The following is a 10472-nucleotide window of genomic DNA, read 5'->3' on the forward strand; positions in this document are numbered from 1 at the left end:
GGTACACGTTCCTTCAAAATAAGCTTTTCATAGATTAAAAACATAAATACGCAGTTAAGAAAAAAGAGCTGTGAGATTACTCAATCTGAACTGCAAATCCCACCTTAGGTTCAAATAATTAAAAAACTTGTCATTAGGAAAAGTTTCAAACATGTCCCGAAGGAATAGTATAATCAAACCCTAAGCATCCCTCACGCAGCCTCATAATTAATAAAATGTGGCCAAACCCGCTTCCTCTTGGCCTGGGCTATTCCCCTCCCCCCATCGCCCTTGCCAGCCACCCATGAACCACTTCAAGGTAAATCCTATCTTGCCAACAAATTCTTAAATATGTCATTCAATATGTTATCTCTAGGAGGTTAGGACTCTTTTATCCGTTTTTAAAATTTATTTTAGAGAGAGGGGCGCCCGGGTGGCTCAGTTGGTTGAACGCCCGACCTCAGCTTAGGTCATGATCTCCCGGTTCGTGGGTTCGAGCCCCGCGTCGGGGTTTGTGCTGACAGCGCGGAGCCTGGGGCCTGCTTCGGATTCTGTGTCTCCCTCTCTCTGTCTCTCCCCTGCTCATGCTCTATGAGTGGCTCTCTCTCAAAATTAAACATAAAAAAACATTATTTTAGAGACAGAGAGCTCTTGAGCGGCAGGGGTGGGGGTGGGAGGGGAGAGAATATCTTAAGCAGACTCCATGCTCAGGGCAGAGCCCAATGTGGGGCTCGATCCTATGACCCTGGGATCATGACTCGAGCCGAAGTCAAGAGTGGGATGCTTAACTGACTGAGCCACCCAGGCGCCCCCCTTTTATCTTTTTAATAACCATGATAACGCTACCCCAACTAATAATCATTCCTTTAAATATCCAGTTTTCTGATTGCCCCGATAATACTTTAATATTGTTTGTTGACATTTCATTCACAGGTTGGTAGCATGGACAGACTCCCACTGGTCAAATGTGCGGTAATTTCAACATTAAAGAATAATGGCTGAAAGTTATTTCAACACACTGAATATGCAAAAATCTATCAAAAAGAAAGATCGTTTGCCAGAGCCCTGCGTGACTATTACCCTGACTCCTCACTGTGAAAATTGGTCAAGAAAAAGAACGAAGCGTCATCCTACGTTTAGGATGTAGTTTAGGAAGAACTACAATCAGTAATCATCCCCAGTTGGTGAAGGAAAAGCTCTTCGTTAGAGAATGCCAGCTAATAAATGGAGAAGAGAAGTAATTTACAAATCACCATTTTGCCACCTTCAATCAAATCACGGATTCAGGCAAAATCATGAGGTAAAAAGCTAATGAGGAAACGAGGTATTCATATGGTGCCGAAGGGCGGCGCAAAGATTACCTGCAAATCGAAATGGGGAAAACACACTTTGGCCGTCACCCTGCCTGACCTAAGGTCAGACTCAGCATCCCGCCGGTGGGAAGAAGCCAACATCCTAGGGCATGCCTCCTTGTGCAGTGTGGCACCTGTTCGGTGCCTTCTGCAAAGCAGTCCTGCTGGAAAAGGTCTAACAGGAACCTGGTCTAGCCTCTACACTTAGCTTCCAGTTTCCAAGGAATACAAGGGCCAGACTCAGAGAGGAACAAATCAGATGACAGCACAAGGAAACAATCGGACAGATCCAGACTTAGGACAAGACAATTGGCTCGGTGTCTTTAAAAAAAAGTCAGTGTTATGGGGAATAAAAAGGGGGGGGGGCTAATCTTGATTTAAAAAGACAGAGGAGACATAATGATAAAATACAGTGTGTTTGAAAAAAGCAACTGAAAAGGTATGTTGAGATATAGGGGACAAACTCTCACCGCTGTTGTTTAACATAGTGTTGGAAGTTCTAGCATCAACAATCAGACAACAAAAGGAAATGAAAGGCATCAAAATTGGCAAAGACGAAGTCAAGCTTTCACTTTTTGCAGATGACATGATATTATACATGGAAAACCCGACAGACTCCACCAAAAGTCTGCTAGAACTGATACATGAATTCAGCAAAGTCACAGGATACAAAATTAATGTACAGAAATCAGTTGCATTTTTATACACCAATAATGAAGCGACAGAAAGACAAATAAAGAGACTGATCCCATTCACAATTGCACCAAGAATCATAAAATACCTAGGAATAAACCTAACCAACGATGTAAAAGATCTGTGTGCTGAAAACCATAGAAAGCTTATGAAGGAAATTGAGGAAGATACAAAGAAATGGAAAAACATTCTGTGCTCATGGATTGAAAGAATAACTATTGTTAAAATGTCAATACTACCCAAAGCAATCTACACATTCAATGCAATCCCAATCAAAATTGCACCAGCATTCTTCTCAAAGCTAGAACAAGCAATCCTAAAATTCATATGGAACCACAAAAGGCCCCGAATAGCCAAAGTAATATTGAAGAAGAAAACCAAAGCAGGAGGCATCACAATCTCAGACTTTAGCCTCTACTACAAAGCTGTAATCATCAAGACAGCATGGTATTGGCACAAAAACAGACACATAGACCAATGGAATAGAATAGAGACTCCAGAATTGGACCCACAAATCTATGGCCAACTAATCTTTGACAAAGCAGGAAAGAGTATCCCCAACAGAAAAAAGACAGTCTCTTTAACAAATGGTGCTGGGAGAACTGGACAGCAACATGCAGAAGGATGAAACTAGACCCTTTCTTACACCATTCACAAAAATAAACTCAAAATGGATAAAGGACCTGAATGTGAGACAGGAAACCATCAAAACCCTAGAGGAGAAAGCAGGAAAAAACCTCTCTGACCTCAGCCTCAGCAATTTCTTACTCGACACATCTCCAAAGGCAAGGGAATTAAAAGCAAAAATGAACTACTGGGACTTTGTGAAGATAAAAAGCTTCTGCACTGCAAAGGAAACAATCAACAAAACTAAAAGGCAACCGACGGAATGGGAAAAGATATTTGCAGATGACATATCAGACAAAGGGCTAGTATCCAAACTCTGTAAAGAACTCCCCAAACTCCACACCCGAAAAACAAATAATCCAGTGAAGAAATGGGCAGAAGACATGAATAGACACTTCTCCAAAGAAGACATCCAGATGGCACATGAAAAGATGCTCAACGTCACCCATCATCAGGGAAATACAAATCAAAACCATACTGAGATACCACCTCACGCCAGTCAGAGTGGCTAAAATGAACAAATCAGGAGACTATAGATGCTGGCGAGGATGCGGAGAAACGGGAACCCTCTTGCACTGTTGGTGGGAATGCAAACTGGTGCAGCCGCTCTGGAAAACAGCGTGGAGGTTCCTCAAAAAATTAAAAATAGATCTACCTTATGACCCAGCAATAGCACTGCTAGGAATTCACCCAAGGGATATAGGAGTGCTGATGCATAGGGGCACGTGTACCCCAATATTTATAGCAGCACTTTCAACAATAGCCAAATTATGGAAAGAGCCTAAATGTCCATTAACTGACGAATGGATAAAGAAATTGTGGTTTACATATACAATGGAATACCACTTGGCAATGAGAAAGAATGAAATCTGGCCATCTGTAGCAACATGGATAGAACTGGAGAGTGTTATGCTAAGTGAAATAAGTCAGGCAGAGAAAGACAGATACCATATGTATTCACTCATGTGGATCCTGAGAAACTCAACAGAAGATCGGGGGGGGGGGGAGGGGAAGGGGGGAAAAAAAAACTTATAGAGAGGGAAGGAGGCAAACCATAAGAGACTCTTAAACACTGAGAACAAACTGAGGGTTGATGGGGGGTGGGGAGAGGGGAAAGTGGGTGATGGGCATGGAGGAGGGCACCTGTTGGGATGAGCCCTGGGTGTTGTATGGAAACCAATCTGAGAATAAATTATAAAAGAAAAAAAGAGAGATACAGGGGACAAGCTGGATATGGACGAGATTCGTGATGGACCAGATGCTACCAGAGAAGTCCTGTGCATGGTCTCAGGGACAATGCCATTCTTGGGAGGGGACTTGGTTGTTTGCGGGGTAGAGGACTGCGACATCTGCCACTTACTCTGAGAGGATGTGGCGGAAAATATACGTGCAGTATGGCAACACTTGCTGAATCTACGTTATGGTTACACGGGTGTTCTGTTACCAGTCTTACAACTTCTCTGTATAATTTTGTTCATAATTAAAAAGTTTTTAGGGGCACCTGGGTGGCTCAGTCGGTTAAGTGTCCGACTTCAGCTCAGGTCATGATCTCACAGCTTGTGAGTTCGAGCCCCGCGTCGGGCTCTGTGCTGACAGCTTAGAGCCTGGAGCCTGCTTCGGATTCTGTGTCTCCCTCTCTCTCTGACCCTCCCCCGCTAATTCTCTCTTTCTCTCTCTCTCTCTCAAATAAATAAACATTAAAAATTTTTAAAGAAAGTTTTTAGAAGAGAAGCAACTGTCCACGGGAAGGAAAAAGTCCACTAGTCATGCAATTATGACTGTTCCAGTCTAAACAGGCTATAGATTTCACTATAATTTAATAAGCTGGCACTCTGGCTTTACGCACCTTTAAAAAATGTTCTCTTCATTAGTTTCAGTGCTGTATCTAAATGAAGCCTATGTCTAGAGACTTAACAGATTTAAAAGTCTGAAGTTTTTAATAATGCAGATCGCCTTTATTTCCCCATCTAGTTTTCATCAAAGCAGCCTGAAAGTGTCCCACCGTCGTAAATGGAGATGGTTTCAGTCTGAAGTAGAACTTGTACGATGCTAACTGATTAAAAGTTAACATGTTTTGGAGCAGTGTTTCTCAGAAACCAGAGGCCTACCAGCATCATCTGGGGATGCTTTTTCAACACACGAGGTGTTTCCTTTTTCCTCTCTTGTTAAGAACCCCTGGGTCAGGGGCGCCTGGGTGGCTCAGTCAGTTAAGCAGCCAACTTCAGCTCAGGTCGTGATCTCACGGCTCGTGAGTTCGAGCCCCACGTCGGGCTCTGTGCTGACAGCTCGGAGCCTGGAGCCTGCTTCTGATTCTGTGTCTCCCTTTCTCTGCCCTTCCTCCGCAAAAAACAAACAAACACCCGCTGGGTCAGGACCCCCTCAAAACAAGATGACATAAGGAAATAAGTAATAAAACATTATTTTTTTTTTTTTGAAGTTTATTTATTTATTTTGAGAGAGACAGAGAGTGCAAGCAGGGGAGGGGCAGAGAGAGGGGGAGAGACAGAGAATCCGAAACCAGGCTCTGTACTGTTAGCACAGAGCCCCACGCGGGGCTCCAACTCATGAACCTTGAGATCACAACCCGAGCTGAAATCAGGAGTTGGACACTGAACACACTGAGCCATCCAGGTGCCCCAAGAATAAAACACGATAATGTTAAGTGGGTTCAAATAGTTTAAGCTATAGGATGTCTGGGGTTATGAGAACAAAGGTTAAGAACCCTTTCAAGGTGGACGTAAAATAGGAAGCCTTGCTCTCTCATAAGATTTCTCTGATTCAATGTCTCCGATACTCTGTCAAACAAACAGTAGGCTGAATGAGCCAGTGGTCTAAATCGAAATAGAAATGCTTACATTCTCATGACAATATCGGTGCATTTGGTTACTTTCTGCCACAGCTATCCCTTCTGAGACATCCAAAACTATTTTAAAAGCCAATTATCTTAGGGGCGCCCGGGTGGTGCAGTCGGTTAAGTGTCCGACTTCAGCCAGGTCACGATCTCGCGGTCCGTGAGTTCGAGCCCCACGTCGGGGCTCTGGGCTGATGGCTCAGAGCCTGGAGCCTGTTTCCGATTCTGTGTCTCCCTCTCTGTCCCTCCCCCGTTCATGCTCTGTCTCTCTCTGTCCCAAAAATAAATAAAAAACGTTGAAAAAAAAATTAAAAAAAGAAAAAAGCCAATTATCTTAAAGTCGTTTACTTAAATCACACAATTTTATAGTATGGGTATCCATTTCTGGTCTCATGGTAACTCAGACCTTACTAAGATCATCCTAAACTGGGGGAATCTGCATCTAGCTGTAGTTTTTAATTCGGTAGCTAACTCTACCTCTAGGGGGAAAAAAAACAACCATATAATTTCTTTTTTTTTTTTTTATTCCTTATTTACTTGAGACTGGATCGCCCAAAATGTATCCTGCAAGCACTGGAGGATAAACTGACAAGTGCCCTCAAACCCCTTCACCCCTACTAATTTAGGTCCTCTCTCCACTGCTTGGATCTCTTCAACACCAGCACTAACCTGCCTGGGACCATGGGAGAAAAATGACAGCTGCATTATTCCAAATGCACACAACACGGAGTAGCTTTAGTGTTTGACCCACATCTTCCATAAGAAATTGAAATGATTCTAAATATTAAGCCGTAAAGCGGGACATTATGAAATAAACATGTGGCTACTATGAAATAAACATGTGGCTACTTCCATACGCTGTGTATTTCTGGTGAGCTTAGGGCTGCGTTATCTTTTCACGTTGGTCTGCAGTTGTTTAAAATGAACAATATTCTTTGAGGACTAGTTTCTTCCCATTTTTATTATGAAAATGTTTAAACATACAGAAAAGTTGAAAGACTATACAGTGAACACCCAATACCCATTCATCTAGATGCTACATGTTGCTATCCTTGTTTTATTTATCTATTTATTCCTTCTTCCATCCCTTTGTGTTTGGATACATTTCAAAGTAGATTGCAGACACTGGTACACTTCATCCTCAAATACTTCTGCATGCACACCATGAACTAGCGTTCACTATTTGTTTACGATTCCTTTCACTCTGGGGCAAAATTTACATACAATGACATGTACAAACATTAACTGTATCTTTTAATCGGTTTTGACAAGTACAAACATCTCTGGAACCAAAACTCCTGCCAACGTGTAGAATACTACCATCATCCCAGAAAGTTCTCTCATGCTTCTTCCAAGTCAGTCTCCGTCCCCAGCCAGGGGCAAAGACTGTCCTCATATTTTTCCACCAGTCTGTCCTAAGATTTCAAATAAATGGAACCACGCAGTATGTACTCTTTGCTGAAAGGCATCTCAGCATGTTTTGGGGACTCAGCTGTGTTGTTGCAAGTATCATCAGTTTGTTCCTTTTTATTTCAGAGGATTGTCCCAGTGTATGAATATACTCCAGATTTTAAACCCAGTTTTCTGTTGAGGAACATTTAGACCGTTCCTAGTTTGGGGCTATTATGAGGAAGGTTGCTAGTCATATACAAGAAAAAAAAAAGTGGCCAAGTCATTACTGCTCCGAAGGACAGCTGCATTCCCCTTGATAGATTATTCTGCATTACTTTTGGTGGTATCTCTTCAGGAGGTACTGTCACGAACCTTCTCGGAAAATGATTTAAATATGTGGTTATGATATGTGGATACGATACAGGTTATGATCCTGTCCTGTAAGAGATTAAATTGCTTGCACCCTCACTGCTTTTCTTTCTGATTTTGCCGATATTCACAAGCTCGTATTTACTGATGTTATTTCCAGAGAGGTTGGATCAAAGTTACATAGAGTCTAGTGAACTAAGTATTTGTGAAATTAACTTCGCCAATCCCTAGGGCTTTAAGAAGCCTCTCACACCTCTCACAGGAGTTTCACAAAGTCCTTGCTTCTGCCTGTCGACCTGCCAACTATCCATCTGCCCCATTCCAACGGGTTTGAGTTGTACAGCTTTAATCCCGGAGGACTGAAGCATGGTCACTGAGCTTGCCCGCTGCTGTCCCTTGGCCCTGGTTTTGCTCTTCCATAAGGAGAACAAAGTACTCTCCATACTCAGGTTGGCTTTGTAAGAGCTAGAACGTTGATTTGCAACACTGGAAAAAGCCAACACACGTCTCTGGCCAATTTCTTAACCACATTTCTTTAGCTACGACATTTTTCATTTATTTTATATTTTAGTTATTTTACTGTAATAGCTTAATAACCAACCATCCAGGAAACTTTTTTTTTTTTTTTAAGCTTTAAATTCAGAGCTACAGACTCAACATTAACGGCGGACTTATTCCTGTACATGAATCCTCTACACGGTCATTTCCTCTTCCACAACCGTCATCTCAGGGACCAGCATCACACTCCACCCAGAGCCACATCGTTTCCGTTTTTGCTCTCCCTCACTCTCCTAGCTAACCCAACACCAAGTCTCACAAATTTTACTTCCTACCACCACTCAAAATCCATCCACTTCTCTCCATAGCCACTGCCACCAATCTAGTTCAAGACGTCTTGAACTTGGACATCTCTTGTCTGGATTCCCACCAGTCTCCTAACTACACACTCGAACCCTGCAATCCCTTCCCGTCTCTGCGTTGCTCTCACCACACCCCACGCCCTCCTCACCTCAAAACCGCCCCAAATTACAGGCCAACATCGTTCATGAGGCCAAAGGCTCTTGCCACGTCTCTAGCATCGTTCTACACCAAACTTCTTCCTTGTCTAAACAACACTGGCGGTGCAGGGTTGAAATGCTCTTCCCTTAAGCTTAGGAAACGCCAGATCATTGCTCAATGCTCCCTTTCTCTGGGCATTCTTCGGATTACCTTCCAAACTACTCCCATCAGCCACTACTCTCCCTGCTCCCTCATCTGTTTGTGGAGCTCAACATCAAGTGCTTGTACAGTATAGTTTATCTGTTCTTTATGACCCTTATCGCAATTACAATTTTGTGATTTTCTTACTGCCGTTTCTCTCCTTTACTAGACGGCAAGTTCTCGGAGGCTGGGAACGAATCTCAGTTATCTTTTACTGTATCGTCCGCGGCACAAGAAACAGTCGTTGACTTTACAGACTCTCCTCCACTCCCTGTACTTAGACGGAGGCCTTCCACGAACGTAGAACTGAGGCTTTTCAAGTCGGAAAGCTATTTACTTCTTTCAAGAGTCTTAAGCCACGGAGCCTATTAAACAGTAAGTAGGGAAAACGGAGATCCCTCAATCGCTCAGTAACCCTCCCCGCCACGGCCTCCTCCGGAGGCTACGGGTTGTAGAAAAGGCATGTGGCCGAAGCCAGGGACTACAGTACAGGACGCGGAGCGCTTCCGCAGAACGGACGGCGGTCAAGTGTTTCGGCTGCGGCCACGCCCACGCAGGGAAGCGGGGGGCCGGGGAGGGGGGGTCTCTCGGCGCGCCTCTGCCAGAGAAGGGGCGTGGGGACGTGGGGCGTGCGTGCGTGCCCGTACGTGCGCCCCGATGGCGGGGCGGGCCGCCCAGGGGAGCGGGAGGAGGCCGGCGTCCAGCCTCGGTTCCGCGGTTTCCGAGCGCAGGCGGCGTCCCGGTCCCAAAGACGGCCCTAGAGGCCGGCCGGATCCCCGGCCCCGCGGCAGGGCCTGCGGCGCCCCTCCGCGCTCCGCTCGGCGGCTAGGGCGGCACTGACCTTTCAGGGACACGGCCGAGCGCGAGGCCGCTCCTTCCGCAGGTCTGTGCCGAAGCCCAAACCCTCCTGCCACAGGTCTCCTCACCCACTCGGCGCCCCTGGCCTTTAGCTGTACCTGTGCCGCGCCGACGATTGTAGGTCTGGCGGAAGAAGCCGGGGAACGGCCCTCGCGGGGAGGCCCTCTTCGCCCTCCGTAGTGGGCGGGGCTTCGGCCCGCGTCTTTTAAAGGAAAGGTGACGTAGGGAGGAGCGCCTTCCAGCCGGCGGGCAGAGGTCCTCCGACAGAAAGTGCGGAGGGCGAGGGGCGGTTCCTGCGCCTCCTCTCTTTTACTTTAACGTTGACTAAAATATTTCGTCAGTGTTCTTATAGTTACCGTGATTTAAGGAGCACTGCCCCCGGTTTGCAGGTGAGCAAACAGATCCGGGAAATAAAAGACCGTCTTAGGTTCCCGAGCGCTGGGTCCCGGGAAACAGATCCGGAGATGGGGCCGGGCGTGTGAGATTCAATGGATGTAACTGGGAGAGCTTCCGGCAGGCCGTCGGTTTTACGAAGGCGAAAACGGGCCGGTGGTGGTGAAGTGGCTCGTCCGGAGTTCGTGGGGCCGTCCCAAAACTCGGGTGCAGTCGGGTGCCCCCGGGTGTCACCTGCTTGTCCGCGAGGCTGCTCTGTGGGTGTCAGTTTCCTGCCCTCTCACCTCGTCTTCGATCGGAAATTCCTCAGCGCCCAGTGGAAATCTGCCGTCGTGACTTAGTGAAGCTACATCATTAGGGAATTTACCGTATTGCGAGCAAACCACGTTTAGAGGATGTTATAGCCCCGCCAACACATTGCTCTATTCTCGTTAAATGACTTCTTGAATCCGATTTTACCTGCTTTATTGCAGATCAAAACACTAGTTCAGCTTTAAGTAGCTCCTTGAGAGCAGAGGCCCAAGTTTCTGTCCCAGTGTCTGGCATCTTACGTGCTATTTTGTTGAAATGGTGAAGTGGGAAACCCAGAAACAGCGTGTAGGTGGCCTGAAGTCCACGGTTAGTATTTGCATGTTGGCCATTTCCAAGTTACACCAGAAGAGTTAGAGATTCATGTTACTCTACCAAAATTATTCCGTAATACCAAGATATGAATTTGTTTAGTGTAGATACGGGGATAGAGTGACTATGAGATACCG

At 45.5% G+C, this 10472-nt stretch overlaps 1 protein-coding gene across 2 annotated transcripts in view; it reads right to left on the reverse strand.

The window, feature by feature from the left end:
- MTIF3 (mitochondrial translational initiation factor 3) overlaps nucleotides 1–9512 on the reverse strand; it is a 17370-nt gene extending 7858 nt beyond the window's left edge. The window contains exon 1 of one of the 2 annotated variants that reach the window (XM_030308241.1): nucleotides 9420–9512. The gene's annotated coding sequence lies outside the window, so the exon portion shown is untranslated. The other variant, XM_030308248.1, reaches the window with a different exon arrangement.
- Nucleotides 9513–10472: the final 960 nt, after the last annotated feature.

This window comes from Lynx canadensis, chromosome A1 (genome assembly GCF_007474595.2).
Source record: "Lynx canadensis isolate LIC74 chromosome A1, mLynCan4.pri.v2, whole genome shotgun sequence".
NCBI classification, from domain to species: Eukaryota; Metazoa; Chordata; class Mammalia; order Carnivora; family Felidae; genus Lynx; species Lynx canadensis.